Here is a 15,892-nt window from a genome sequence, read left to right on the forward strand (position 1 = left end):
AGTCAGTAATTCCCTCAGATATGTGCAGTTGAAATTTTTCCAGGTAGGCTTGAATAATTCACACTTCATTGCCTCATTCAAAGTAAGACTTTTCCTGCAAAAAATCCATTTTCTTTCTTTGGATCCTATGAAAAACTTAAGGTTCCACAGTGAGGCTCATAGCAATGTGCTTTTGATGTAGCAGTTTTACCATCTGACCAATTCTAATTTAGAAATATTCTGATAGTACCTTGGGAATTTCAGGAGTAGTCTCCAGTCTGTGAAATGACACTTTGCTATTTGTGTAACTTTAAAACTGATTTTGATAATGCAGAGTGCCTCCCATTAACTCAAACATTCATGAGGAGGAGGAAGCCTTTCAGTGCAGGGAGTCTGACGTTAGGTGAGACTTCATCAATGTTTGTCTTCTTCCTGGCTGGGATTTTAGTTGTTAAGTATCTTTTGAGCAATTCCCTCTTCAGAATACAGGGCTACACATACACAGTCCAGAGCTGAGAAAGAAATCAGTTCCAGACAATAAAGGAGATGCTCCCATTGCACAGAAATATGGCCAAGGACTGCCAGAGTCTGGCATATATTCGATGCAGTAGAGTTTGCACTATGTAAACAGCATTGTTTGTGGAAATTCAGAAATATCAGCTTGGAGCTTTGCTGCTGCCCAAGCTCTTGAACTTCTTGTACATTTAACGTGTGCTTGGGCAGTTCCCAGTTCTTACAGGATATGATATGACATGGCTTGCTGATAAAATTGAACATCTTTTTTTAAAGAAATACAAGTTTCCTTTTGGAGAGTTCCTTCATCAGGTTTTTCACCCTAAATATCTTGTCATGAGAATGTATATTGTCCTTAAAAATTAGTGAGGATCTCATGTAAGATACACTTATGTTATCTGTAGTTTTTTCCCAATATAGCAGGATTACATTTTTGTTTGTGACAGATAGAGGTCCAAGGAGGATATGAATGCTGTTTGCTGTGGAGTGACACAATCTTAATTCCATTCTATTACCAGGACCTGTCAAAATGTTATAAAACTACCTTTCAATGTATCTAAAAGAATCCGTGGGTTTTGTTGTTTTTTTTTTTTTAAATGCTCTTTGTCTTTTTTGGCCTTTTAAATATCATTGAAGGCTTTTTGCATCATTTAAAAGACGCTTGTATGAGCTCTCAAATTCTAACTCTTGTAAAAAGAAAAATGAGTGCTGGTAAAACAATAGGATTCTTGATTAAAAATCTCATTTTAACACTAAAGGTCTTCTCAGATTTCTGGGAAAGATGATATTCCAGGTTTTTTGCTTTCTGTAATGCTTGGAAAAAATGGTACTTAAGATTGATTGCTAGGTTATTTAAGTTTCTGAGCAATTAAATTAGTGTAGAATAGATGCTACTCTGCAATTATATGCACATTTGCTTCCTGTTAATTTTCAAACATTTTGTAGTACTAAGATGAATTACTTTGGTCCTCCACAAACATTTTGGAACTCAATGAAGATCATGTAGGCAAAACTTTAGACAAGTACTTAAAACTGTTGAAGTACAGAGCAATTTTTTTGATGATTTGGTTCACTGTCAGGGAGAAATTAAATGAGGAATCTCATGTTGCGGTCTTTCACATTTACGGTTGATCTAAGCTATCAAACCTTCTTACATCCCTGGTGACTACCTTATCAACACTTGTCACATTCCAATTTCTTAGGATGATGCCTCAGGTTTGCTGATTCCCAGGTCAGGATTAAGGTGAAAAGACATCAGGGATCCTTCAACTCACAAAACTCAATTTTTATTTGCTCACAACACTCAATTTTTATTTGCTCACAACAAGAATTGGCATACTCACCACCAAAACTAGTATGCTCACAACAAAAATTGGCATGAAACTATGTCAGTAAACTGTGTAACATGTGCTAACCATACATCACCAAACATATGCTACAAAGCAATAAGCTTTGCTTATTTGGGAATCAGTTCAGGGAAGACAATAAGGAGAGTCCTCCCATAGAGTCACGAGGTTCAGAGCGGACCCCCTTACTTTATAGACTCCTTCTCGGTGAGGAGCCTAGGGGTGGCTGAAACCACTCCTAGTCCCAGACTTGGTCAACGGTTTATGTCTAAAGGGATGAGGTGTAGGGATTATGGAAAAAGGAAAAGGGAAAGAGAGAGAGACAAGAGAAAGATTTCACCAGTCCTGGATCCAGCGTTGGTTCAGTCAGCCAAGGGGTCCAGTTCCAGTGGGCTTGCACGCATGGGGCTTCAGTTTGTGTCCTTTTATCATCCTTGCCCCTCCTTTGGGCAGGCACTTGAACTCACTAGGCTAATTAGGTAGCCTTTGGGCCATGGGCTTGGGGTCCTTTGGGACGTAGCTTCCCCTTCCCTGCCAACGTGATCTTTGGCCATCCATGGTGAGCTGCCCTGCTCAGCACATCAGACCAGGGAGCTGTGCACCCTCCTGCATGCCCTCCCCCTCCTCTTGCTGATGGGCTTCTTTTCACCTGCGGTTCCTTGCTAGGCTGAGTTCGTTGTTATGCAGAGTTAGTCGTTAAGCAGAACTTGCCCCACCACAATGTTTGAGACATTAACTCCTTCAGTCTTTCACAACACTTTACCACATCACTTTTCTGTAGCTTTGCATGTCTTCCCCCCACTGGGCTAACCTATTCACTCACAGTCATTCACATCTCTTCCAGCAACCTTTAGATTCCTGCCAGGTGTCTTGGTATATCATTATCTTTAGATTCCTCCTTTTACATTTCCTCCTTTTACAATTCCTCCTCTTTGCCAGAAACTGTCAGGGAAGGTAAAGTCTTTAATGGTCCTACTTTTCCAGCAGTGGGAAATGTGTTACTCCCATTGCTCTGTGGTGGCTACAACCGATGTACAAAGCTAAGTCTGAAATCTCTTTCTGATACTGAAATGGTGCATAGCTAACTGTTCAAAGCATTGCTGTTTTGAGAACATATAAACAAAGTTTGTTCTTACAAAGTCCTAAACTGTTACATGTTGAATTGTGCTAAAACATAGCATTGAACTGAATTGTTTCTGGCATATTTCCATGTCAGAACTCTCTCATGGTACTATCACCCTCAACTGTTTTGGTGGGAAGAAGAGAGCCCTGTCTGGTGGCTGTGGAGACAGCTCTACTGATCTCCTTGTTACAAGCACCACTATCACAGGGTGCACGGTAGTGCTTCATGCATCATCTGATCTGTGGGAGCTGTTGCATTCTTTTCCTTCCATTTGCACTTCTGTTTTAGGTCTCTTTTAACAGGCTTGCTGTGTCCTGTGATTTCTCCACACCTGGAACTTGACTTTTATATTTGAAAAGGAGCAGAGGGAACATCTAAATAATTAAAGGGTGTTGCTGAACATCTGGGGAGTGATGTCTCCTTCTCTTGCCAGTCTCTGCCCGTGACCTTACCTGTCCTCAGTGTTCCCTTGCTGCCAGTGGTAAAGATCTTAAAAGATTTACTGCAAATTTGCATTTCTTTGCTTTCAGATTTTCTTTTTTTCACACTCAAGTTCACCAAATAGAAGTAATTTCTGCACTTGCACAGCATTGTTCCAATCCATTTTTCCAGTTTATGGCAGTCCCATTATTAGTGCCATGAAAGTTATGTACTCAGCATGCTGCAAAAGCTCATAATTTGTTTAGGCTTTTCTTTTTTTTTGTTTTGTGGTTTGTCTGGGGGTTTTGGGGTGGGTTTTTTGGTTGTTTTGTTTTGTTTTGTTTTGTTTTTTCTTTTTTCTTTTTTTTTTTTCCACAAGATACCTTTACTTAGATATGCAAATGTGTCTGTTTTGAAACTTCCTCAGCTGTGGATAGACTTCAGTACAACATCCGTCTCAGAAGTGTACAATATAATAGGCATAACAGCTTCTTACATCCTTTTATGTGAAGAACTGAATCCCATGCTGACTCCATAATTGCTTTGTAAACTTAAAGTATTTTTGAGGGGAGGGGAGTGGAAATGTGGAGAGCTGAGAGGTGGTTGTCAGTGCTGGCAATGAATGATCAAAACTTCTGTTCCACTGAAAGATAAGGAAGAGGTGCTACAGTCTCCTTCAGTGTGCCCTCTGACATACTAACCTGGTTTGCTCCTGACTGATACTGCGGCAGCAGAAAATTAATCACTGGCAGCTGAATATCTTGCTCATTCATCAGGATGTGGTATGCAGGGATAACCACTCTGGACTGTTCACTGTCTGTGAATAACAGATAGAATAATAAGATCTTAGAAAAAATTAGTAGCTTGCTTTTACTCCAATGATAATATAGTCACCCAGTGTTTAAAAAAAATGATCTTATTTGGTGGTTAGCAACACTTCAAAATGGCCCCAAGGAAAATAAAGGCTAGTTCTTAATGACTTCTTTCAAGAACAAAGATTACTCCCGTTCTTAGGGCAGCCTACTTTGCTCTGGTAGAATAACTGTCAACGTTTCCCTCAGTGACTTCAGGCTCTATTTTGCTTTCCTTCTCATTCATTCAATACATGTAGGTATGAACCCATAATGTATCTCATAAAAAACCTTTCATAAAAAGCTGAAAAAACCTCAGTGTAGGTAATTTTAATAATTTTATGAAAGTTATACCTCTTTCCTGACTATCTCAGTGATCATTTTTGTTGTTACAATATACTAAAAGATTGAGGAGGTTAATATAGGGAAAAAAAAGTTGTTTACTGAAAGAATAATTGAAATCCAGACAGTATCTGATACTTTAAATAAGAGAGGACTAATTCATAATGTCTAAGACCAACACTCTAGTAAAAGAAAGAGCAAGCATTGAATAATAACTAACCTGTAGTAAGACAGCAAAACTGTGGCTATCGCTTTACCATCTTCTTGGAACTGGCACATCCTAATTTAACATCCTTTACTATATCTGATCCACAGAAAAAGATTCCTAAACCTACCTACTATTTAATTAGAATCAAATAGTTTCAGACAGGTTTTCAGCTTTGCCAATTTGCAGAATATAGGGCTTAGACTTTTGCTGATATCATGGAATAACAAACCTTAGCTCTAACTTGGCTCAGTCATATACAATGCAAAAACTACCCCCTTTCCCAGCTGTCCCTTCCTCACTGTCCTCAGGCTTGACAGTTGATACTTTGTCAGGATACTGACAATCCATGCAGCTCTAAAGGGAAGAGTAAGAATATTTCCAGCCTAAATGGCAAGCTTCGGCAGGACAAAACCACTATTAGAGCTGTTAGGACTTGTCAACTTTGGTTCGGTGTGTATCTCATACTGTTACAGAGGACTTTATCTTTCTTTGATGAATATTTTGCCTAATTCTCAAAGAATTTAAAAAATGGAGCAAAGGTGTGTTTTTTTAAACTTTATTATCATTGTCATTTTAGCATTTTAATAATTTTAATCTTTATTATTTTCAATTAAGATTATTTTTTTTTAGTTTGCCTTCTTAGGGAAAAAAAACCTTGTAACAGATAACTTTTTAAACATTGACCTTTGTCATTTCTTCTCAAGGCTTAAAGATGCCACAGAAAGATGCATATTAGCCAGATTAACCCCTGGTACAGTGTATTATCTCTTCTGTTAGACAGCTGAAGGGTGACTCAGTGAATTTAGCTTGCAGCAAATTACACAGTAACTGTTCAGGCAGTTAAAGCATTTTAGGAGGGTCGCTTCACAGACTTTTTCTCATAATGCATCTATAGTTTTGCACAATTCATGAAATATCACATAATTTTACTCTTTGATGGACAAATCATTAGACCTGAATGTTCATTTATTAATGTGTTGCCTGTCAAATGAGTTGAAAAATGCGTGTAATTTTACTGTGTAATCTCTGGCATTAGTAAATCCCTAATGGATCTTAAAGGTGCCAGTGAATGCTTTTATAATGCAGTAACAGTACTGATTTTACTGTTATCACCTTTTCTTTGTCCTACTCAGGATCATTATTCCATTTCTCTACATCTTTGAATCTGAAAGGGTAAGATGGTAGGAGGTGTAAATGCTCAGCATGCATGTCTCTGAAACATTCAGCCAGCCAGTCTTCTCTCCCATCATGGCTTTTCTGGACTAAATGAAGTGAGTTTATGGCTTATTGTCTATTAGTTCACTTCTAGGGTGATTTGGTAATCTACTACTCTTCTACCCTAGGTACCTTTCTGTCTTTCACTTTCTTTTCCTGATGCAACTTAGATAAACTTGAGCTTAATGTATTACCTGAAAGAACTGAAAAAATTTCTCAGTTTTTAAATTCACATTTAGGAAAAAGCAGATGTTGTATTCTACTGCCATTTAAAGACTATAGAGATAATCTAAAACACTTGAGCTGTTTTGTCTTCAACAGTCTCTTTTCTCTAATAGTGATTTTAAGGGTAGATCACATTTAACTACCTGTCTACAAATCCAGAAGTTTACATCAATGACAATCTTTGGGTCTTATGCTCCAAAGAGAGTCGTAGGGACCCGGGGGAGAATATTACAACCTGTTTCTGAATAAGGACGTGATTACTAGAAAGGTGCTTCAGCTGAGTAGACTATGTAAGACTTCACTGGTGACTTTGAAAGTCACAGCAACTCCACACAAAGTCAGAGTTGAGTAGGAAAATAGGCTGTTAAAAGAGGTTTATATTCTTGAGGAAAAGAAGTGATAATTTTCCACAATAGGTGTTGCGGGTTAACCCCAGTGGGCAGCTCCGCCCCACACTGCTGCTTGCTCACTCCTTGCCCAGTGCAACAGGGGAGATAATGAGAAGAGTAAAAGTGAGAAAACCCGTGGGTTGAGATAAAGGCAGTTTAATAGGTAAAGCAAAAGCTGCGTGCCCAAGCACAACTCTGAACGCCTCCCCTTCCTCCTTTCCCCCAGATGTTATTGCTGAGCATGACATCATGCAGTGTGGGATATCGCTTTGGTCAGTTGAGGGCAGCTGTCCTGGCTGTGTCACCTCCCAGCTTGCGCACTCCAAACTACTTGTGTGGTGGGGCAGCATAAGAAACAGAAAAGCCTTGATGCCGTGCAAGCACTACTCAGCAACAGCTAAAACATTAATGTGTTACCAACACTGTTTCGATCACAAACCTGAAACATATTGCCATACCAGCTACTATGAAGAAAATAAACTCTGTCCCAGCCAAAACCAATACAACAGGGTAGTGATTATCTTGCCCCCAGAATCTATTGCTCTTGGGAGAACTTGATGTGAAACAGAACTCAGATGTGGTTTTACACTTGGTAAGACAAAGCTATAGAATAAGAAACCTGGAATGGAGATTGTCACTGAAATTGTTATTATTGGATTAAGTGTTGGGACTCCTATGCAAAACTGGGGCAGGAAGAACGTTGGCAAAGTACCCTTCAAGATTTCAGGACTTCCTACCCGATAATACCAAGGCATGACTGGAGATTAGCATACGGGAAAGTAATACCTCACAGAAATGTTTGTCGTTATGATGCTCCTAACAGAGACTGTCAGCTAAAATGTTAGTGTCAATAATTACCCTGAAACAAAACTTTAGGGTGTAAGAAGAGTGGCATTTTGAACAGAGTATTGTTCCTAGGTGATGGTGTCAGAGTTGCTTATGCACTGAGTGCACTGTTCATAGGGTTTAAAGAACATAATTATTCCAATTATTTTGTGTGTACTGGTGAGAAGCATCCAGAGCTGTAAGCTACAATTTCACTTTGAGATTTGAGTAACAAAGTCTGAGGTCTGAACTTTTTATTTCTGTGAACTAAAGTTGGTAAATTGCATTGTAATTTAGATGAGCTTTTGCTGTTATTTATACACTGGGTAATGATCAAGTCAGATTATTTTCAGGCAAACACTGTAATATAACTGTCTAGTTTTTCAATTTTAACAGAACCATAAGAACTAGGTTGCATTAACAGTCATGTAAACCAGAAATTTCCTAATGCTACTTAAATTTATTGAATGGAATTATCCTTTGATTGAAAAAAAAATATTTTGGATGAAAAACACACAACAGCTCTCCCCATGGACATGATTTTGGCCAGTGGCTTCTCTTTTTCAATTATACAGCAGAGTCTGCCTCAGGGTTTGAGTAACAATGAGTTATAACAGTCTGCAAGGTGAAAAGAAGATTCTTTCACTTACTGAGCCTAATGGAAACTTATTGCCCAGAGTTACAGTATTTCTTCTTAAAACATCTTTTATTCTGTAGAGTTTTAATTGTTTCTGTCCACAACCCAAGTCTTTGGCTGAAAGACATAAATTATGCAGTAAGGTACCACTGGATATATGGTTCTTTACAATGGTATTTGTATTTGGATAATTCAAACGAAGAGAAGAGGTATTTTTATTCAAATATTTTCTGTCAGTGTGTCACGCTATTATAAATAACATAAATATTTAATCATAATGAATTATATTTAATTTTAGTACAGGGATAAGTCATCATAAAGAGTGAGTTCCTTAAATGTATGAAGGCAGTTAAAAGGGTTGCCACTTGTACTGCTTAGTGCTACCATGAGTGTGTTTTCAAGTACATGTCTATGCAGTAACCCTCACATCCTTGCATGTGTTTACAGGGCTTCCAGTCAGGGAAATTATCTTTACATTGCAATTGGGGAAATTGAGCTGGAAAGAATTGTGAGATAATGAATATGAAACAGCAGAATTTCATTTTGAAAGCCATTCTGAACTTTGTTGCATTCAAATTAAAAAAAAACAAAAGAAAAGAAAACAAAGCCCCCAAGCCCCCCCCCCCCAAACTCCGCAAAACCACCAGGAGCTGTCCTCACCAAAATAGGACAGACTGTGGACACTATCGGCCACCATGGGAAACAACTGAAAGCAGCCAGTCCAATGGGATACTAGAAGAGCTGTGCCCTATTTCTGTGCTTAAATCTACTAGTAGTTTTGGGCTACAGTCTCATCCATCTTGATTTTGAACATATTTTGGAGAGAAAGGAAAGGTTATTTTGTTAAGCCTGGCAGCTCTCATTGAGCTCATGTGTGACTGCTGGCTGATCTGAGGATGATAATAATTTGTAGGCATGGAATATTATTAGGAATGACAGTGAGTCAGTGTGTAAACTCCGGCTTCTGGCTGCTTAAGATTTGAGGCAGAAATATAACACCTCCCAGAAAACATAATTTATCATCATTATTTTTTTTTTCATGAAATAAATATAAGCAAACAGTTCATTGTTAGGAACATGCCAGTTTGGAACTTGGAATTTTTAAACAGATAGGACTGTGTGATAAAAACCAAGTTAAATTAAGCAGAAAATGCTGCTGATGATCAGGGGCCATGTACACTTCACAAAATGAAATAATCTGAAATAATCTGAAAACATTTAGATTCTGAGCAGAAGCTTCATTTTCCCCCTGAGAAGCCAGCGTTTCCTTTAAATGCAACTTATCTTACCAGGTCACTGTTGGTTTCAGTGCAGTTACACCACTGATAACATTGGCTTGTGAACATCTGGAACAATTATTGCTTCTTCTTGACTGAGCAGTGAGTAGCACAAATCTCAGGGAGGTATTACTAAGGACATCAAGCAGTATTGATTGAACACTCTCCACACATGACTCCAGAAGCATGTGGGAGGACTTGATTGCCATAGTGCTCTACTGGAGTAAGCAAACAGAATTTAGATTTCATTGCTGGCAAGGGAATTAGCTGGAAGTTTAAAACCTACTGGGCTGTAAGCTAACTACTAGTACTCTGAAGTGAAATCTTGGGCTTTTAGTGAAAATATTTTATCTTATTGTGTAAATCTGAGGTACTCCTGTATCTTGGATGATACACATTGTTCTGAACATCTGCCTCTCCCACACCTCTCCCTTCTCAAAAAGACTATGGTAAAGCTAGAAAAAGTTCAGATAGGGGCAACAAGGATGATCAAAGATAAGGAATAATTTTCGACAGGGAACAGGTGGGAAAACCAGGATTCCTTGCTTAGAAAAGAAACAGTGGAGCAAACATGGTAATAATCTGTAAAAAGATAAACATCTTGGAAAAGACGCAGTTCACTATTTCTTCCAGTACAAGAGCAAGGGGCCAGATGAAACTATCGGTAGGTTTATGCAAAAGAAGCTAGAGGAAGTGCACCTGTCCATGATAGCTGAGCTATGGAGCTCCATGGCATGACATGCTGTGGTTGTTAAATGCTTACATGAGTTCAAAAAGCCATTAGGCAAATCTGTGGAATTCACAAAGACTATTAAATACAAGCATACTACTTTTGGCAGAATAAATCCTTGAGCTGTAGAATATTGGAGGCTGGGAGAGTGCTGGGAAAGCATTGCTGCCCAATTGCTCTGTTCTAGTATTCTTACCTCAGCATCTGCTCTTGACCACCACTGGGGATAAGACATGTTAAGCAGAGAGACCTTTGTTTGGGCCCAGGACAGTCATTCATATGTAAAGAGGTTAATCTTGTTGCAAGAAGGCTTTTTGGGATAAGAAAACTGTAAAAAATACTAGGATAACAGAAGCCCCAGGGAACATTGCCTCAGTATCCTTACAACGTTGCCAAATTACTATATGCTTCATTACCTACCTACAGAGCCACTTGCACTTCTGAAAGGAAGGAGAAAATAGGCCATCAGACTAGAAATGCTAATCCAACAGCTCTCTTAAGTTCCTAATTACAATTGAGGAGCAATTATTAATAATTTAGTACTTCAGGTAAATTATAGGACTGTGAACTGAGTCAGTGGCACACAATTTTTGTGGCTTATTAGTAATGAGGAGCATGTTTAAATCAAATGTATAAGGCTAAAAATACAGCATTGCTTTCTGTGATATATCAGTTTAGGAACATCACTGGAAAAAGAAATGGTGAGGGAAGTTGTCTTTTCATTATTGTTGAAGAACCAAAACCTCTGTTTCATGTAACAACCAGATACTTTTTTCCCCACCTCTTCCATATGCAGTCATTGAGAGTTTAAAAGACAAATTTCCTGTTCAGAAGGTCAGTGTGTACTGAATGCTCTCTGACTTAGAGATGGCCTGCTAGTTCACATAAGCAGTCTGGATAATATGCTGAAAGAAGTGTTTTTTCCTTTGAAAGATTCACAGCATTCCAGGACATAGAGCATGATTCATTCTTCACTTTGCAAATCTTAATTAGAGAGTCCCTTACTATCTAATGATGGGTGTTACCTTTCCTGCTACAGTTCATCCTTGCTGATGCCTTGCATTCACAGAAACCCAATTATTCTGGATTAGGACCCTTCTATCAGTTTCACATCTGGTTATCGCAAAGCAACAAGTTAAAAATTCACTTTTGGGTGTTTTTCCAAATTCTGAAAATTTGGATATGTTTGGAAGTAATGTCATTTCAAATGAGAGTATGCAGATCAACACCTCACTACAGCAAAAAGATCTCTTCTTGAGAATGTGAGTTGATTTCAGAAATGAAGATTTTGGTAGTAAGAGCCATTCATTTCAGGCTGACTACAAGAAATTAGTTCAGAATGGGCATTTATTACTTTTGGGAATAGAGAGTACTTTGTATTTATTTTATGTAAGGCCTGGACAAATGCTTGCTCCTTCCTGAAGACACACAGCAGCAAAGGAAAAAGAAAAGAAATGTTTAAAGCTGTCTGAAGGCGAAAAACTCACTGTTCTTTTTTTTGCCAAGGATTCTTGGCTGGTTACAAGTAATACCTTGTTTCCCACTCTCTTGCAGACTAGAATGCCTTCCAGGATGAAGCAGGTACATGCAAGAAGAAAGACAGAGTGCATAATGTGCCCATCATTCTGGCTGACACAGCAGCTTTATGGGAACTTACTTTTCCCACTGCAGTTTCCATCTCAAGTATTTGGTAATGCAAAAGAAAGTTATCCAAGCACTGTGCAAATGAGAGCATTAGGGAGTCCTATGATTCTAGTTCACTCTAAGTTTTGTGTGCATTTCTACTCCCAAGTAGCAGCCTAACTACCCTTTAGCATATTATTCTAATGTAAATTAATTTTTCACCCATTAAAAGGTTGATATAATATTGAAAGGATGACAATTCAGAAGGCTGTATAAATCCTGTTTTCCCTCAACAATCTCCTGAGTAATACTTTTCATCTCTTGCTCTTTTCGTGATTAACAATTATACATCTATATTTTAGGGTATAATCTCCCAGGAAGAGGAAGAGGTATAAATAGTAGGAGACATTTAGGCAAATTGCAAAAAAGTTCTGATAATCTAGAATAAAGAGAAAAAGTAACTGTCATTCATTGCTACATATAGCGTATACAGAAATAGGATTACATTTGTTACTGTGTGAACCAACACAGGCAGGATGCAGGAACAACCACAAAACCACGGATGAAATGCAAAGAGTAAATTTATTTCTGTTACTTCACCAACCAGGGGATCCCCGAAGAAGCACCTGAGCAGAGGCACACAAGTGGGAATGCAGGCATTGCGGAGCTCACTCCTTGCTTGAGGATCACCAAACCTGCTGTGTGCGCCCGTTTTTCAGGGATTCGCACAGGCGTAGTTTACCACTGTGCTTTGATCTTCCCCACAGCAGGGCAGGAATGTCAAGCATGTTCGATAGGGTGCCCCTACGTCTGTCACAGGCCTGTGTCGCCTAAACACAGATGTTCTACTTGTAAAACACACAACGATAGACAACAATTGGAATGATATATGTATTTTTCTACACCCCAGCTGCAAGTCAATTAGGCATGTTTACTATCCTCCTTGCCATTCTTCCATTATTTTCCCACATTCCACCTGCTTGCTCAAGAGTCCACTTCCACTGGGGCTGGCAAAGCTGGAGGTGTCCATTTGGGCTTGCGGAGTGTAGCACAGAGTAATTTACAGAGGCACACAATAAACATAAATAGAAAAAGGAATAAACATATTTCTACAATAATGGTTTGAATCAGGTGTCCCATTCATTCTGTCAGGGAATTAAACTACTCAGCCAGCCAGGCACCACCAACAGATTGTTTCTTTTGATGCATTAAGTCCTGGAGATGTTGAATGTCATCCTCTATGCTGGCTGATTCATCAGTTATGTTGAAGCAACACATGCCTTCGAAATGGAAGCAGTGTTTATGGTGTCAAAGGACGAAATAGTCCACCGCCAATTGATGTTGTAATGTTCATTGGCGTACAGCCGTTACCTACTCAGAAAAAAAACCAATGAGAAACACTAATATCACAATCACTTAGCATAGTATAATTCTGTAATACAGCTTCTGGGTTTGGCACGCCAATGAAGCACATTGTCAAAAGATCTGCAGCTGTTAATCTTCCCTTAAAACAAAAGGCATATGAGTTAGTAACAGTAGAGGCTAACCAAACCCAAGTATTTACATGTTGACCTTGAGGAAATGTATACAGGACATGTGCTTGTAGTACAAGACTACAAAGTACAACGAGCCAACCTGTGATAAGGGAGGAAAACAGGAGTATCATCTCCTTCCAGTAATACATATGCTGTTGCTCCAGCTCCTTCAGCTAATATCACTCTGGGTTTCATAACCTGATGGGGGATGATTGCCCACACAGATTGTAGAGCTATGACTTGTGCTTTTTCAGATTGAACTTCAGTTTGATGTTGGGTTCATGTCATGGTTTAAGCCCAGCCAGCAACAAAGCACCATGAAGCTGCTCACTCACTCCTCCCTGCCCTGGTGGGATGGGGAGGAGAAAATATAAAGAAAAGCTTCTAGGTTGACACAAGGACAGGGAAGGATCACTCACCAATTATGGTCACGGGAAAAAACAGACTCAGGGAAAAAACCAAATCAATTTAATTTGCTACCAATCAAATCAAAACAGGATAATGAGAAGTAAACCCAAATCTTAAAACACCTTCCCCTACCCCTCCCTCCTTCCTGGGCTACCCTGGTTTTGGCTGGGGTAGAATTACTTTTCTTCTAGTAGCTGGTATAGTGTTATGTTTTGGGTTCAGTGTGAGAAGAATGCTGACAACACACTGATGTTTTCAGTTGTTGCTAAGTAGTGGTCAGACTAAGTCAAGGATTTTTCAGCTTCTCATGCCCAGCCAGCAGTAAGGCTGGGGGGGGCACAAGAAGTCGGGAGGGGACACAGCCAGGGCAGCTGACCCAAACTGGCCAAAGGGGTATTCCATACCATGTGATGTCATGCCCAGTATATAAACTGGGGGGAGTTGGCCTGGTGGGGGATCGCTGCTTAGGAACTAACTGGGCATCGGTTGGTGAGTAATTGCATTGTGCATCACTTGTTTTATATATTCCAATTCTTTTATTTTTTATTATTATTGTCATTTTATTATTATTATCATTTTTAATTTCTTCCTTTCTGTTCTATTAAACTGTTCTTATCTCAACCCATGAGTTTTACTTTTTTTTCCTCTCCTGATTGTCTCCCACATCCCACTGGGTGGGAGTGAAGTGAGTGAGTGACTGTGTGGTGCTTGGTTGCTGGCTGGGGTTAAACCATGACACGGGCTCAACTCCACTTCTGGTTTTATCCACCTCCTCCTACCAGCAGCACAGGGGGATGGGGAATGGGGGTTGGGGTCAGTTCATCACACCTTGTCTCTGCTGCTCCTTCCTCCTCAGGGGGAGGACTCCTCACTCTTCCCCTGCTCCACTGTAGGGGTCCCTTCCACAGGAGGCAGTTCTCCACAAACTTCTCCAACATGAATCTTTCCTACAGGCTGCAGTTTTTAATGCACTGCTCCAGTGTGGGTCCTTTCTGCGGGCCGATCCTTCAGTCACGGCCTGCTCCAGCGTGGGCTTTCCCATGGAGTCACGGCCATCTTGGGGGGCATCCCCCTGCTCCAGCGTGGGCTCCTCTCTCCCTGGGGCTGCAGGTGGGCATCTGCTCCCCCGCTCCCCTCCATGGGCTGGGGGACACAGCCTGCCGTCTCACCACGGGCTGGGGGGGCATCCCCTCCTCCGGCGCACCTCCTCCCCTCCTTCCTCACTGACCTCGCTGTCTGCAGAGGGGTTCCTCTCACATCCCAATCCCCTCCCCTGCTGCAGGTTCCCCTTCTTAAATACATTCTCCCAGAGGTGCTACTGCTGTCGCCGATGGGCTCGGCCTTGGCCAGAGATAGGTCTGACTTGGAGCCGGGGAAGCTTCCAGCAGCTTCTCACAGGAGCCACCTCTGCAGCCCCCTCCCCCACTGCCAAAACCCCGCCACACAAATCCAGTTCATGATACCAATAACACTGTTCCAATGCTATCTCCTTTATGTAAGATGCAGGTATTCATCGAAGATACCTGAAATACAAGAACTCGAGAATCTGATATCAAGAGAAGATGTAAAATAAGAGCAGAAGTTGGGGTACAGAACCATATGGCCTTCTCAGGGTTTATTATATGAATCTTCAAGTCTAGGCTGAAAGGTCACAGTCCCACCACACAATCCGTTGGTGTAAACAATTCCATTTCAGCTGTAGTTAGTATTTTGGGAGAGAATAAGTTGTTCTAATGCTTCGATAGTGCTAAGTTGATTAGCATATTTGGTAAGTTTAGTAAAACCCAGTCCTGACACTGTATCCACAGACGTGAATACATATCACCACCTCCTCCACAGGGGCAGGGGGCCCATGTAATCAACCTGCCAGGTATTCAAGGCCTGCTGGCCCCATTTTATCTTTTCCCATGGCCTATATAATGCCCTTAAATGTAACTGTGTACAAATAGTACAATTATGTGCACATGGTTTATAAATATGTAATGGTTATTGAAAAGAAAGCCATAGGAAGACGTATCACCACCTTCCAAGGCTGTAAATTTTTGCTGATTTTTTTTCTATAAGAGTAACCATGTCTGGTACCATAACTGCAAGTGTGGGGGGGTGACTTTATTAAATTCTCTATAATCTACAGTCATTCTCCAAGTGCCATCTTGTTTTAGAACAGGCCAAGTAGGATTTGGCAATTTTGGGGGACCTGCCAAACCTTCATTTCTGCTGTGTGGTGTTGGCAGTGGAGCCAGCAG

The sequence above is a fragment of the Haliaeetus albicilla genome, chromosome 1 (genome assembly GCF_947461875.1).
Source record: "Haliaeetus albicilla chromosome 1, bHalAlb1.1, whole genome shotgun sequence".
Classification (NCBI taxonomy): domain Eukaryota; kingdom Metazoa; phylum Chordata; class Aves; order Accipitriformes; family Accipitridae; genus Haliaeetus; species Haliaeetus albicilla.